The 16,392-nt window shown below is 38.6% G+C and overlaps 1 protein-coding gene and 1 long non-coding RNA gene across 2 annotated transcripts in view; one reads left to right on the top strand and one right to left on the bottom strand.

Moving 5' to 3' along the window:
- Window positions 1-2,280, bottom strand: part of LOC149080393 (uncharacterized) — a 35,117-nt gene extending 32,837 nt beyond the window's left edge. Inside the window, exon 1 of the long non-coding RNA XR_016193503.1 lies at window positions 2,206-2,280. This is a non-coding gene — a long non-coding RNA (uncharacterized LOC149080393). The remainder of the gene's footprint in view (window positions 1-2,205) is intronic.
- The window catches only part of LOC149080388 (acetyl-coenzyme A synthetase, cytoplasmic-like), a 1,034,375-nt gene that overhangs the window by 653,506 nt on the left and 364,477 nt on the right, over window positions 1-16,392 (top strand). The window lies entirely within an intron of this gene.

Here is a 16,392-nt window from a genome sequence, read left to right as displayed (position 1 = left end):
CTTTAGTTTCGTGCAGTTAAACGTTTGTTTACGTATCTTTCTCGAGTGACCTTACCACCCTAACCTGAATCGTGTTCCTGGGGCAGAATGGGGAAGCACCCATTCCGCCAAACTGTAACCTGTCTGTATGTCGGCAAGTGGAATTTACATGCCCCCGATGCTCATTTTACCTCGAAAGAAGAAGCAGAAGGAATTTGAGTTAGGATTGCCACCAGGAGGTTGGACTGAGGCGCACAGCACTGGATGGATGACTACTGAGTTATTTCTTGTATGGTTTCGAAAATTTGTGGAATTTTCTAAGGCATCAAATGACTTTTCCGGTTCTTCTTATATTAGATGGCCACTCAACACATACCAAGAACCTTGAGGTTATAGACCACTCGAGGAAGAGTGGCGTTTCTACCACCACATTGCTCTCACAGACTTCAGCCACTTGTTGTTTATTTTATGAAGCCTTTAAGTCTTCATTACAGCGACGGGCTTCAAAAATGGCTACGAAGCAACACAGAGGAAGTCGTAACTCTCTTTCAAATTTCAACGCTCTTTGGATCAGCTTTTATCCAAAGCGAAACAATGAAAACTGATATTAATGGTTTCCAAGCTTCAGGACTATGGACACAACTGACCTATCCATATTCACCAACGCCGATTTTCTCCCAGTAGACACAACTGACATCGGACTTGGTAGGCCTTCAAGTGAAGAGGTGATCATAGCTGGAACTGAATAATTGGAATTGCCTTCCGCTTCGCACACCAGTTAGAAAGGACATTCCTATCAGGTTGGATGATAAAGCTGGCGAGGTTTCAGCCAACTCTAATGATGACACGTCAGCTAAGAAGGTCAGATTTAATAAGTCTAGTTGTGTCACTCCTGGGTGCTCTGGGATGGCAACTGACAACAGGGCCTCTTTATTTCATGTTTCACCGAAAATTCTAATGTCAATTCCAAAAGTTAAGGAAAGCGCTGAAAGGACGAATCGGAAGATCGCTGTCTTAAAAGATTCCCCATGCAGGTTATAGAATCCGATATTACGGAAAAAGAGGAAAAAAACTTTGCCAAACACACACACAAGAAAGAGCAAGGATAAAACTATTTAAGAAAGAGAATAAAATTAAGAATTTACAAAACAAAGGATATTGCTTGAAGATAGGAAAAATAATGGAAAAAACCCAAAACTAACAAGAGTGATTCTGAGGATTGTTCTGACTGTGAATGTTTGTATTGCGGTGAATTTTACTCAAAAGTCAGTTGTGAAGGTTGGGTCACTTGTTCCATGTGCAAAAAAATCCGGGGCAGAACGGGGCAAATGACATAATTTTTTGTTTTTGAAAAAAAATATTTGTTCTTTTGTTTTCTTACAATATCATTGCATTTTTGTGATTATTAAATTGTAATATGTTCATAGAAACATTTGCAGCTCTCTTAACTAACCCATTTGTATTTTTAAATCATATTTTCAACTTGGTACCCCGTTCTACCCCGGGTTCCCTTAATTTTCACGTAATTAAATTAATTAATTTTCTGTAACAATATTTGCCGTTTCAAATTAATTCGAAGTTGAAGAAAGACAACCCAAAAGTTGATCCATTTTTGCCCACTCTTACAATTCGTGACCAAATCGCACAATATTTTTATATATGATGACTGGCTATTCAAATAACATATTTTTGAAGTTTCAAAAAATTGGACATTTCGTGTTTTAAAAAAAAACTAAAAAATCAAATTTCATTGTAAACAAATTTTAAAAAACACTAGGATAATCATTAGACCTTTTAGTTCCCAAAAATATTCATTTCATGAAAACATTTGTGTGAAAAATATCTGAAAAAATATTAAACAAAGTGTTGGCCTTCCCGTACTCTTGGTAGCCAGTTCCCATTAATACTTTTACAACAGTATCTTTAACACTCCCCACATCGCGTTGTGTAACATCCTACAGAACTTGAGGTCTCCTTCTCTAGTGAAGAGCAACCTGCAAGTTCTGTATAACCCAGGGTTAAACAAATTTCTAAACTAATTAGAATTTATTGAGAGTTTTGAAAATAAATACGTATACTCCCATGTAAATTTACATTGGATTTATTTACATTATTATGATGATTCATTACAGATTACACAGGTACATGCACATTAATAATTAACTTTTACAGAGATGTGGGGGACTAACTATATTAAAAACATGACTAGATTCGAGAATGACTTACCCCGTTAAGGTTTCTAGCCCACCAATCTTTCGACTTCATCCTAAGATTCCGACTCCTTTCGTTTTCCGTTCCCTATCCCTCTTAACTAACTTAAAAACAACTCCCCTCTCTCTGTTAAAATCTCTTTATATTTTGAATGATAATTTCAACTCCGTCTTTTTGCGCTATTTCAAGACTTTCCATTCGCTCATCTTGAAATTCTCTTTTCCCGTCTGAACCACTTTTTAGTATTAAACATAATTTCATTCGCTCATCTCTTTCTCTGGGAAAATCTCACATTCCCATAACCTTTGACCCTACCATTTAATTTAGATCCGTTCCACGTCCATAGAAACCGTCTAGACGCACATTCCTTCGTAAATCAATGCATTTGACCAGCGACAAAGATTAGCCTTATCTTATTTTTCAGTGCCGCGGCCTTCAGCTTGACACGAATAATATTTTACCCACCTAACGTTCTCAACTAGGGTCCCGTTTTATTACATTTTCTCATTATCTCCGACTACATACAACTGCATTCCAAAATATAGCTTTTCCCATAAATTCAACAGTCTGTCTCCTAGGATTAAACTTTCCCATCACATGCGATTCACTATTACCCAAAATTTTGCCTCCTGACCTACATTCTTATACTATCGTAGGTTTCTTTTACCTTCACTGTAGCCTCTTACTTTTCTTTCTTTTCTGCTACATTTTCCCATACTATTACTACTATTATATAATATCTATAAACTATTTCAATTTTCCCTAACTACCATCAATTAACTCATCTCGTTAAGATTAACTATCTTTAATTAACTCATCAAGTTAACAAAAGCATCGCACAAACGCAACGTTAGTCAAAAATGGAATAAAAAGAAAACCTCATGAAAATATTGATGATTGCAGCATCTCATATACATTATACACAGACGTACTGTTCCGAGATAATTCGGTGTTAGCGAGGGATCGATCTCCTTCCTTTTGGATCCGCACCTGTCCCGGGGAGTTCCGACCGACATTTTTATACATATATTTGTGCAATAAATTTTGCTTTGACTAAATTCAATTCAATAAGGAGAAAGGCTCTCGCTCTTAGATGAGGGTAGAAGGTCCTGGGAAAAGATGGGGGCAGCAAGAGAAGAAAATATGGTGCAAAGGGCCATTGGCTAACAAAAAATTTGGCAACCATTGGACCATATAATATTTTCTTTTATATAATTTAAAAAAATAATAATTTATTCAACCATGATAACGCTGTATAATAATACTAAGAACATCGATCAATGGATTTGTTCTGATGAACACAAAGAACCATGGTAACGAAAAACTTCATAAAAACTTCTTCGTTTATCATTTTTCCAGATCAGTTATCAGAAGATGATTTTCGGCAGATGGTGCGATGACACGAAGAGAACGTAATGCCCTTCTTACGAAATCATTTAAATGCTTCTTATACTAAATCCGTTTGCCCATCAAGGGGTTAGCGCACCAACCTCTCGATGAGTATAAAAAACAAGCCTGCCGTTCGGAATCCGCAATAAATTGTATGTCCCGGTCTAATTAGTCCTCGTGTGCAGAAAATGACCTTGGTGCGACAAAAATGATCAAGAATATGGCCTCAGTAGGGATTATAAAGATGCTAAATTGTGAAAAATCTCAATGGTTCACTTGTGTTTCGGCTTGCTATTTTTGAAAAATGAAGATGTTTCTGACGCTTTCGTAGAGACCTCACATCGTACCAACCTACAGGCAAAAATATTGAGAAATTCGCAGATTACATGACGGAGAATTACATATCGGAATGCATGCGAATCGTTTCATTCACGGTATAATGACAGTTTTTTCATCCCAATCCAAACATATTGTTTTTTAAAAGTTATTCATTTAAAAGTTCATGTTTTGTTAAACGGTGGGCAAAATAGCAAAAGGTTTAATCAAAAATATAAGAAATGAAAAGTTGTTATTGATAGTCTTCTCAAACAATACTATGACCGAAAAGAAATATCAAGAAAGCAAGTCCTAAGAGGTGTACCTTTTCACTACAAAAAAAGTGATAATTTTATTATTAATTGAGCATTATAATTTTCTTTATCATTATAATATTCTTAATTATTATAATATCTATGCAGTATTTTTATCCACTGAAATTTTCAAATCCAAATTTTCCGATACTGAAATGTAGGCCTATAGCCATGATTCATATTTAAACACTTGCATAAAAATTGCATTATTATTTATAGAAATACAGTAGACTCTCGGTAACTCGACACGTGGATAACTCGACATCTATTATTCCCTTGGTTGGCCCAATACTAATTTCAATTAAGGGGAAACTCTCTAATGCCGAACACATACTGGGTAGTCGAACAAAGCGAGCGATTTCAAAAGAGAAAATACATCGAGATGGACATCGATCCCCCCTCACATACTGACGATGCGGAGGAGAGCGAAAATGACCTCAGGCGTTCTGAAGGGTAAAGAAGAAAAGCCTTTGAGCGGGAAAAGTGGCATGTCGCCAATTAGTAACCCTACCAGCCTGTTCATGTCAAATCAATCAGTTTGTCAATATTGGAGGATTCCAATAAACCAGTGGTTCTCAACCAGTGCTCCGCAGAGCCCTTAGGGTCCCGTGTGAAGTCACAGGGGCTCCGTGGCCACTCGAGGAAAATAAATAAAAAAAACTAGTAAATTTGAAAAAAATAATTATTAATATTTTTGAATAATAAAAATAAGTCAGAAACTTTGATGAATAAATAAAAAATAGGCGTCTGGGGCGCCGCCATAGAAATTACATACCGGAAAGGGCTCCGTGGGTCAAAAAAGGTTGAGAAGCGCTGCAATAAACGCGTTAATCATCAAAAGACTACAAGTCCTGATATATGTTTTTAATGACTTCTTGTATCAAACCGTTGTTTCGAATATTATTGCATGATATTATTATATTATAATATTATTGCATAAAGATTTAAATAATTAAACTTCAATCAAGATAGAGAGACAACAGAATTAGTTAGACACTGAATAAAAATACATGCCTATAATCCGCAGAAGCTAATTTCGATACTTTCTAAACAAAATATCACCGTTAATGAGATGAAGCGAGAAATTGCGTCATACACCTCGATGACGCAACTGTAATTTTTTTATGGCCACCGTATCATTATGAAAATGATTGTTATTAGCGATAAATGTATACGTGGTCGTTAATCACAAATTATCAGAGTGGATCCATTATTTATGACATCCCAAAATTATAGATTCCTCCCCTATATGCAGGGCCGTCTTGAGAGCATCATGGGCCCCGGGGCCAAATGATTTTTCTGATGCCCTACCAGGCAAATTCTCGAAAACCTCAACCACATCTCTCTTTTGTGAAGTCTTTTTTATCTTGGGGTCCCCCGGGCCGTGCCCTGGTGGGTTCATGCCTTAAGACGGCACTGCTTTTATCCGGCATGTTCTGTGCATAACCAATTTCAATGAACGCATGGATGCTGCAATAAACTGGTTTCGAGTTTGTAAGAAATACAGAGATATGTATTGTGTGTGAGATGTTCATTATTTGCATCAGAAAAAAATTTTGTGCCTCTTTCATAACACACGGCATTCCAATTCAAATCCACGGAAATAACAGATATTCAGTACAATAAAATAAAAGAGAAAAAAACAGAAACCACATGTTTCGACAATGTTAGTAAGCGATGAGCTTATCACGGTGTTTATCTGTTTTCCTAAAAAACGGGTTCTCAATCTCATTTTCCACTCACGCCAGCCATTTCCCTTATGAAGAGCCATTGGCGTACGCAAAGGGGGATTTGGGATTCTAACCCTTCCCCCCCCCCCACTTAAGCCAAGATTATAGTGTTATCTTGCCGGAAACAACGTAAACCCCCCTCCAGAAGGAAAAACAAATTTGAACACCCCCCCCCCCGAGAAAATTCTGCGTAAGCCTATGTGAAGAGCAGTTGTAAGCAAAGCATTTCATTGAAAAACCTTTGTCAGGACCACTGCGAAGCTGCACCCTGACAAAGGTTGGGGCGCACAGTTTGAGAACCCCTGCTTATCCATCAACGTGTTGACAAATCCAGGGCCGTCATTCGGGGGGGGGGGGCTTTTGAAAATACACTAAAAATGGTATATATACACATACAAATATATGTATACCAGGGGGCTCTGGCCCCCCCCCCACCTTTTCATTACAACATATCTTGTTTATTTCGTCCCACTTCATTAGCGTACTATGGAAAGGGATATGTGAAAGCGCCAGCTTACTGAAGAAGCGAATTTTACAATAATAAAACAACAAAAAACAAATATGATTCATCAAGTACCCCCAGAAAACTTGCCCATGGGGTCCCCAGACTCCAATTCGCTGAATTTTAGTGGAGCCCAGACTGGATTTATCTCGGGCTACCGATGGGTTGCAAATTTTACAATGTTAAACAACAAAAATCAATTCATCAAGGGACACCCAAAATGAAACCTGTCAACATGGGGGCGCCCGACTTGGAAGCTTGTCGGTCATCCCCCCACTGTGATTGCCATGAACAATTTTCATTTGTATTCATTTTACAACCGAATAAAATCCAGGACCCCCAACCAATTACCTGGGACACCAATTCGCATACTTTTAGTGGGGCCCCCAGATTGGCTTTATCTCGGGCTTTTGCTGTTGCAAGTTCTAAAATGTTAAATAACAGAAAAGAATGAGATTCATCCAGGGGCCCACAAAATGAAACGGTCCCGTGACTCGGAGCTTGTCATACATCCCCCCCCCCCGTGAGTGCCACGGCAAATGTTCATTTGGTCTGGCGGCAGATCCGCACGGTGCATTTCCGCATAGGGGAGATTTTATACACATTTCCGCACAATCAAGCCCCTTCCCAAGTATCTTCTTTTTTTTTCTTTCTAACCCCTACTTTCTTTTATTGTTTTCTTGAAGTGGATAGGAGTTGTATAGGGGCTGTATCCACATTACATTGGTGTAATTTACTTCAACTATTTTTTTTTTATCACTCGAAAATGTCGAATTTTTTTTGGAATATTTCACTTCAAACTATTTTTTACCCATAAATGTTACGGGAAGTTGCTAAAGTTGTGATTATGCATAATCACTCATCGTCTCGGTAAATTCAATGAATTTTAATGTGTTTGATAAATGTAAAAAAAAATTATCACTTCCCTTGTTTTCATTTGACCTGTTTATTAGTTTGCGATACGTCCACGACACGTATTTTTCCATAAAAATTAAATTAAAATAAGTGTCGACAGATTTTCTTCACACACATAATTATGTACAAATAAAACCAGCATTACCGATCGAATGCATAATTTTTGGTAAATTCAATTAATTCGTTGACGATTTATTGTATTTACCAATACGACCTTACGAACTGGGGAATATAATAATCACCGATTATTATATTCACTATAATGACCTATGATTATTATACGAATATAATAATCACATACATAATCACCGATAAATGTGATGAATTCTTCCGCTTTTCTGAGTCTTATTTCGTCCTGCACACGTATTTTTCAAAACCTTACGGCATACTCCCGAATGGTTTTGGACACTATACCTATAGAGAGACAGACTTGGTTGATGGAGTGCAGAGAAGTACTGTGCGTGCTCTTATTGGCACACAAGGCTTGAGCTATGAAAAAAGACTTAATTTCTTGAATGTGTTTACGTTGGAGAAACGCAGTTGGTGGGAGTATATAATCAAATTGTTTATATAATATTTTCATTGGGATGGATAGGATGGATTTTGAGTTATTAATACACCGTTAATCAACTGCTTCGACGAGAAGACGCAATATCGTTTATGAAGGAAAAATTCCAGATTGTGTGGTGACACAGGGAGTTTTTCTCTAGTAGGGTTGTCAATGGAATAGCTTACCTCCGGGGTTGTGAATTCTAACACAAAGGAAATACGATAGACATAATGGGATAGATCAATAAGCTATTCATACTTAAATAAGACAACTATAATCTTTCTAAGTGGGCAGTGTATTATATACAGTATTATTATTTTTTTTTTTTGGTGATTTTGATTTTTTTTTCATATGCTTAGTTATATTTGACATCCATGTTTTTTATGGGCATAATGGACAATGGGCGTACGACACTGTCTGTACAGCAGCCATCTACAATCTTTTGCACGCGAGCGTCATGGTGCTCAAGAGTTCTCGATCCTTTGTGCTCGCGGATCAAGTCTTCGACTACCGAACCTTTCAAGTTTCGTTAATGGATGTATTTCAAATTTTTGCAGATATTTCCTGTATATACTATATATTGTGGATTGAAATACAGTACTCTTGCTAATCCGACGCATATCAAACCGGAGTGTGCCGGATTACCGAAATCGCCCGAATACTGAAAGTTAATTGAAAAAATCCATTTAAATGATATAAAATCTTTTGCAAAGACATGCAGTGACATGATTTACTCATCTGTGCACGAAGAAGCCACTCCTAAAAACACCGGATTACTGGACCGGTTGGACTAGCGCACCGCCGGAGTCTGTTGTAAAAATTTTGCAAACAAATCAAAACCCCTAAAATATCAATGAAATTTTCAGTTTCAGAGGTACAAATAGAACTCATCTCGATTTGAAGAGAAATGTGTCCATGTGCCAAATTTGAAAACATGTTATGGATATTGCGGTAAGCGAATAAAGGCTCTTCGAACGGGAAAGGGGGGATTATATAGTGAACAGGGGGGGAGGGGGCGATTATTCACCTCCACCCTTTTGCCTATTGAAGAATTTATTGAAGAATCAATTTCATGTAGTACATTGCGTAGGAAAAAAGGTAAGATATTTTACTGCGCCTACTGTATAAGCCTGAGAAAGAAGCCTTGTGATTTGGAGTTTTTCTGTTGTTCTGATCTACGGTAAAAAATAAAGTGAATATATATTTTAGCATATTTAACAATGATATATTCACCTATTAAAGGTTGTTTTCTTATATATATATATATTTATTTATTTATTTATTTAAATTATGAGAAATTACTAGTTGAAAAAGCACGAGTCAAAGATTATTTTAGTGGCACAATTTCATGAGGATACAACCCCCTTATAACTTTAGGCCATTTATGGTAGGGAAGAAAAGAGGAAGAGACAGGAATAAAACAGAAAAAGAAAGACAAGAAGGACCTTTGTTTTCGCAAGTGCAGGAACGGGCTGTGCGGAACCATCCCCAAATTCCCCATGCGCGGAAATGCAACGTGCGGAACTGTAGATACACCGTTCATTTGTATTCATTTTACCAACGAATAAATTCCAGGCCCCCCCCCCCAATTACCCTTGACCGAATTCGCAAATTTTATGGGGTCCCAGACTGGATATATCTTGTGCTTCCGCTATCGCAAATTTTTCAACGTTAAAGCAGCAAGAAAACAATGAGATCCATCAAGGGCCCCTGGAAATGAAAACTTTTAACTTTCCCATGAAGGTATACGCACAATCCCCCCCCGGGTACCCCGACCCTGTGTGTTGGGAGCACTGAGGTTATATGTATATTATACATATATATACCTCTGGGCATGACCCCCCCCCCCCCACAAGGGCAGGGCTGACAGAGGGCGGAACGATTCTTATCACTTTTTGATTTTTCACACTATAAATTAACCTCAGAGGGCCGCTGAAAAGCTGGTTTGGGGGCTCGCCAACTATTCCAGCCAAAGCGCCCTGCTGTAGGATGTGGGGGGGGGGGGGGTCTTCTCGATACATGCACGTAACTTGGTCCGATGGGTCAAATGGGTCCCGAATATGCTAGAGTTAAAGGGGTCATTCAAGTATCACGTCAGCATCGGGGGGGGGGAGGGGGGTTTCGGATTTGCTGACTTTTGATGACAAGGGGGGAGGGGGAATTGAAGGTTGCTTACGTCATCAACTCCCCTTTTTGAAGATATGAAATATTCTAAGCTGCTGAAGAAATTTTGCTGACTTTTGCTGACAAGGTGGTGGGGAGGGGGGCCAAAATTGGCTGAAAATCGGCTTACGTAATACTTGAATGGCCCCAAATGAATACTTGACCCAAAATCGTCACCGATTTCCGTCACTCAAAAAACGTCAACCAATTCCGTAACATAAAATCGTCACTAATTTCGGTTGCTTAGAAACAGGCCCTTTTCGAGTTTGTGATTTTATATTATAGAGTAGATATATACATACATTGAGTTCAGGCCCGTCATTTAGGGCGGGTTTTGAAAATACACTAAAAATGGTATATATATATATATACATACCTAAATATATATATACATACATTGAGTACATGTACTTTGCCCCCCCCCCCCCTGGAAAAAGTTGAAATGACGGGCCTGATTGAGTTCATGTTCTTTGGCTTTTCCCCTACCCTGTAAAACGTTGAAATGACGTTCCTGGAAAAATCTCTACAAATTTTTTGGTTGAAATTCTAAGAACATGTTCAGTATTGAGTAGAAAATTAGTGTAGACCAGCAATTCTCAACCCTTTTTCTGAGTCACTGTTTAGTATATAATTTCTACGACGGAGCTCCGTACGCTACATTTTTTTATTATTTGGTCATAAAATTTACTGATTCACTTTACTTTAATCGAGTGAACGCGGAGCCCCTTCAACCAGTGCACGTAGAGCACTGGTTGAGAACCGCTGGTATAGACATTACATAGATAAATTTTTCTTTCTAAAACATTGCCGCTGTGGTGGTCGAGTGGTTATAGTGCCGGACTCGTGATGCGAGGATCCGGGTTCGAACCCCACAGTGGTGGTCGGCTGAAGTTGGTTTTCTGTGGTTCCCAACTTCAAGGCGCAAATGCGAGCCGATCTCCCCGTTAAAAAGTCTCGCCACAGAGAGCAACAGTCCTACAACGACAAATCGTTCAATCATAACACTTCACTCATAGTTAGAAAAACTGGGGGCAGATGACAGCACTACACATAACAAGCATTACACAGAAACAAACTTTACGTCAGGTTGCACTACACGTACACGCACATTCCCGCATGTACCGATTCGTTGGGGGGTTTCGCAGGGGGGGGGGGTGTATGTGTGGTGTAGCAGTAGTAGGTTGGGCCTCCAAAAAATGGCTCGGGGATCCATGATGTTCTTAAGTCAGCCACCTCGTTGGGCAATTTGCCTGTTGTGGCGTTGTATTTGTATTTGTATTTTTGATGTGTTTGTGGGGAAGACATGATTTTTCCTCCCTAGCGACTGCATAATGATTTATGATGGTATATGACTTATGATTTTATAGTGGTTTCCCAGTTTCCGACAGAAATTTGCCACCCTTTACATTTGCAGCCCAGGGCAAAGGCGTGGGCATGAAAAAACTTTGAGAGGGCTGAAAGTTGCCAGTCGTCCCGTGACGAGCCTCGAGCCCGTATGTAGAAGGATACAGTGCCCCGCATTATGTATTCATTAATGGGAAGTAGGTTCTCAGCCCCCCAACACAAAATTTATTGGCGGGTTGAAATAGCCCCCCTCCCCTCGCCATGTTCTGGTGCCCATGTCCAATGGCAGTACGTTTCTTATTATAAGCTATTCAAGGACAATTGAAAAGATGAGATTTAAAGGATGGAATTTGTGCCCCTTCTGATACTACGCCCGGGATACCAGACCTACCCCTCCCCCCTCCTAGTTGCAGCACTGTTCGTTCGTCAGAAAGAAGTTCTCTTGCACAGAGTGTAGTTTTCCATGCCAAGTGCGCAATATGTGATGGGCGGAAATTTGCGAAATATCTCGTGATCCCAGTAAAATTTTGAAAAATATTCACGTCTAAAAAAATGACGGGGGGAATTAATGCGTAAAATGCTACCACAACAATCGTCAAACTTCTAAATTAGGATAGACTGGGTTAAGCACAAAAATGGGAATCGAAAAGAAGAGAGAGCGCCAAAAGTGGAAAAACATCCGAAACACCTTCTCCTAACCAAATGGGTGTGATGATGATGATCCCCCCTCAGAAGTTCTCTTTTTTTTCCAAGAGAGTGAGGAGAAAAAAAAGGGGAGAAAACTGACCAATCCCCAAATAGCGTCTGATTTTACCTCGCGGTAAAAACAAACCGGCTTGAAAGAGTCGCGTGCCTCTTGGAGCTGCCTCTTTCTCCTCCTTGTCTCGCTGCCCGAGTATTTGAGGCGCAGAACAAAACAGTACATTTGTTTTCGATGCTCTCTCGTAACCAGAGTTGCCAGATTGGCGGTTTTCCCGCCAAATTGGGCTGGTTTGAAAACGGCTCGGCGGGAAATTTTTGGTTTTGGTGGGTGGCGGTTTTTCCAAAATTGTGTTCATAGCGAATTTCTCCCTATTTTTCTTTGCTTGAAGGAAAGAAGTTTTTCTTTTTCACTTCAGTCCTCACATCATGTTGTGTTTTCTTCCTGACAAGGCAGAAGGGGTGGGGGGCCATCTCACCCATCCAACCATGGAAAGCCAGGGGGTCCATTACGCTCACGTCGTTATACAACGAGGTCGTTAGTGACGTCACGCCCTTAACGCAAATTCTCAACGAGCCTCATAACGCAAATCTCAGCGACCATTGTCAAAAACTTGATTTTTCTCAGCAACCCGGGGTATGTCGTTATCTATTTTACGAAAAACTCCCTGGTCCGAGAGTTGCGTTAGCTCCGAAAGGTATGGGCCAATCGGATAATTTTCTCCGCTGCTGATAATCATCATCACTATCAACGAGTGCTGCAGCACGTGCGTTATTATTATTTTATTTATTTGTGCGCGTTAGTGTGTGTTGGTTGTCCCTAATTTTCTAAGCTACATTTTTTTTTTTTTAATTCATCCGGATTCTTTTTATTTGGAACAGCTTCGATATAGGGGACAGGTTGGCGATTTTCGGCGACTTTTTTTTTCGGCGCCAAATATGTCCGACGACTCCATCAGAAGTCGCCAAGGCCGTTAGACACATTACGAGCGCCGAAAAAAAAAATCGCCAGCATAGAAAACAATATGAAAAATATCATGAAACACAAGAGAAATGGAAACGTAAATAACAGCTGAATTGGGCGAGCATAAAAATGCTAAAACCAACAAGCATAATTATAATAAAAAAATAATTAAAACCCGGACTCTCTTTCCGGGAATCCGGGTTCTTATAAATAAACAACGGTCCTGCATGTTGTGTAAATAAATATATTCTCTGTATTATAAATTAAAACCCGGACTCTCTTTTCGGGAATCCGGGTTCTTATAAATAAACAACGGTCCTGCATGTTGTGTAAATAAATATATTCTCTGTATTATAAATTAAAACCCGGACTCTCTTTTCGGGAATCCGGGTTCTTATAAATAAACAACGGTCCTGCATGTTGTATAAATAAATATATTCTATGTATTATAAATTAAAACCCGGACTCTCTTTTCGGGAATCCGGGTTCTTATAAATAAACAACGGTAAAATAAATAAATAAAATAATAACGATGCAGGGGCATCCTGCATGTAGAAAAGAATAAATATTGGAAAATATTAAAGGGTAACAACCTGAGGGAAAATATATCCAAAATAATTCCAATTAATCCAACACACACACTACATCGTATATACGGAAGGAAGAGAAAATATGAAGAACTATCCCAACGGTTTTTCAAAACGCCGCGGCTATAAGGTGACGTCATTTGGAAGAAAAAAAGAGAGAGAATAGAATGGAAAAAAGAGAGAACCAGTTTGAAAATGGCAGTAAAACCCGTTTGAAAGACGCGCTAGGAACAGGGGAAAACAACCACCAGCGCCACTCCCTCGCAGAATTCTTCGAATATTCTGGAACAACGACAACCCAGCAGAACAGCAACAAACCAGAGCGCGCCAATGATGGCAACTTATCGCCGGAAAAAAGTAGCCAACTTGGCGTGTCCCCTATATCGAAGCTGTAGCTTTTATTTTCTTCAAATATTTGAGAAAAAGGTAGGCTATGCACGCACATGATACTGGCGCGGGGAAATTTTCTAAATTATTACGTTTAAAAAATGATTTTCTATTGAAGTTCAATGATATGAATTTCCAAAACGACTATCAAAAATATCATCATCATATATTACCATGTTTTTAACACATTTTTATCTACCGTCTTGATATTAAGTCAAAATCAAGAACAAATAACCTTGTTTACATCATTAATTAGAAAATTGGTTTCCTTGTTTCACACATGAAAATGAAGTGCCACCAAATTTACACTGTTGACATCTTTTTTATACTCCGATCAGAAAATGCACTCAAGGATTAAAAAAATTTACTTTGATTTTTTATAGTGTACTTTTAGTGCGCAGAGTATAGTGTGTGTATGTAATGGTGTTTACTGCATTACACTTTTGTGTACTGCACAGAAAGTAGCAATACTTAATTTATATTACAAAATATCAATGTTATTAAACGAATTAAGAAGGGGAAAATCTGGAGACGTTTAAATATATATTGACGTCGATTTTGAACGAGATGTAAAAAAAATATTGAGCGAATTTCAAAATGTCTTGAAAACATCGCGATAGAGAGATTTGCCAGTTAAATAATATTCTTATATTGAGATGAGTTTAAGATTAGAATAAAGACATTTCCATGCAAGATTTAAAAAAAAAACGTTTTGTAGAGTGATTTACCTTTTTACCGAGTACAATAATTTATAAGGATTTACCACTATGAATAATTTTCTCCAATCAGTATGTGTACAGATAACATTTTAAACGATAATGCTGTCTCTGAATCATGTTACTAAATTAAGGAACGTAATTCAGAGAATTATTATTCATTATAATGAACAACTTGAGAAATTAATAATGAATGAATAATTTCCAATTCTAACTAATTTGTCTCCGTTGCTCTCACCATCGAAAAATGTACGCGCGAGCGGCCATGTTTATTTCCGTAACGCTAACATAACGAGTGGTCTCCGGTTCTCGTTAGTTAACGTTTCACGTAGCGATGACTATAACGAAAATCGCTAGTAACGATGTGAGAAAAATCAACCTTTAGCGATGGTGACGTAAATCTATCCCACAATGTACCGCAAACCCCAAACACGTTTGAAACGCAAGCATAACGACATGAGCGTAATAGACCCCCAGAACTTTCAACCATAATGCCTTTGCCATCCGATAATTGAAAGCACCGTGAAACAAAAACTTGGGAAATTGTCCTAGGCTCTAGATCAGTGGTTTTCAACTTTTACCGCGGCCGATCGGTTTTAATATATCCAATGTAGTATAAGGGAAGTAGTATATCCAACGTTGGATATACTACTATACACTATAAGGGAAATGGGAGACTTCAGTGACGTCACGAGCTTCGCGCGGAGGCCTTCTGCTATAGAAGGTGTTGCTCCGGCCCGACGGTTGACAACTTCAATATCCAATAGGGACAAAAATCTTATCTACTGTGAGTTTTGATACTGTCTGTTACGGAGAATGTTTTTGGCGGAACTCGGTTTTACGATTTCTTGGAAAAGAAATAAAAGAAAAAGAGCTAAAGCGTGGTTAGACGCTGAATGTCATTTGGTTATCATTGTGAGTATCGACGGCCGTGAATGCAATGGCTCCACGCGAACTTCATACTTTAAAATCAAAAGTTGAAATTTTCAAAAAACTAGAATCGGGAAAAACTCAGAGTGAACTCGCCGAAGAATATGGAGTTGCACGAATGAATGAATGAATGAACGCCAGAACTTTGCCACTGGACTTATCCCGTTACCGAGATCTCTTCCAGTCCAGCTTCGTGGCAGAGTCTGGAAAACTTTATTTAGTGTCAAAAAAAAAAACATACAAACTTTTTTACAACATATTTTCCCCGGACAATTGGGTACTGTCGCGATTAACAAATTTTGTGGTGATTACAGACGAAATGGGATTAGGAGTTGGAGAAGTTTCGGGGTTTAGTTAAGATGAATGTACACATATTAGGATGGAGGTATGTTTTAAAAGCAATTGAGCCCCCCCCCCCCCATGCCATCTCATCTGTTATCTTACACTTGCCATATTATATACACAGGATACAAAAAGAAAAAGAAATGAGAATCTTATTGTGAAATAATATATATATATATATCCATCGGGGAGCGAGTCATCTCGCTTAACACCTTATTGGTGAGCAAATGGGTTTGATAACTTGCGACTAGAAGCCAGCATCAATTTTATTGGGTTGAGTTCACTCGCTCTGGCGGATTTAATGAAAGTATACAAAATAGAAGTATTGTGTGGGGGAATATATGCAATTAGGGAG

This window comes from Pholcus phalangioides, unplaced genomic scaffold, assembly GCF_987345545.1.
Source record: "Pholcus phalangioides strain wild (caught in Gottingen) unplaced genomic scaffold, Ppha-v1.0 ptg000011l_1, whole genome shotgun sequence".
Classification (NCBI taxonomy): Eukaryota; Metazoa; Arthropoda; class Arachnida; order Araneae; family Pholcidae; genus Pholcus; species Pholcus phalangioides.
This window is presented reverse-complemented; position numbering and strand designations above follow the sequence as displayed.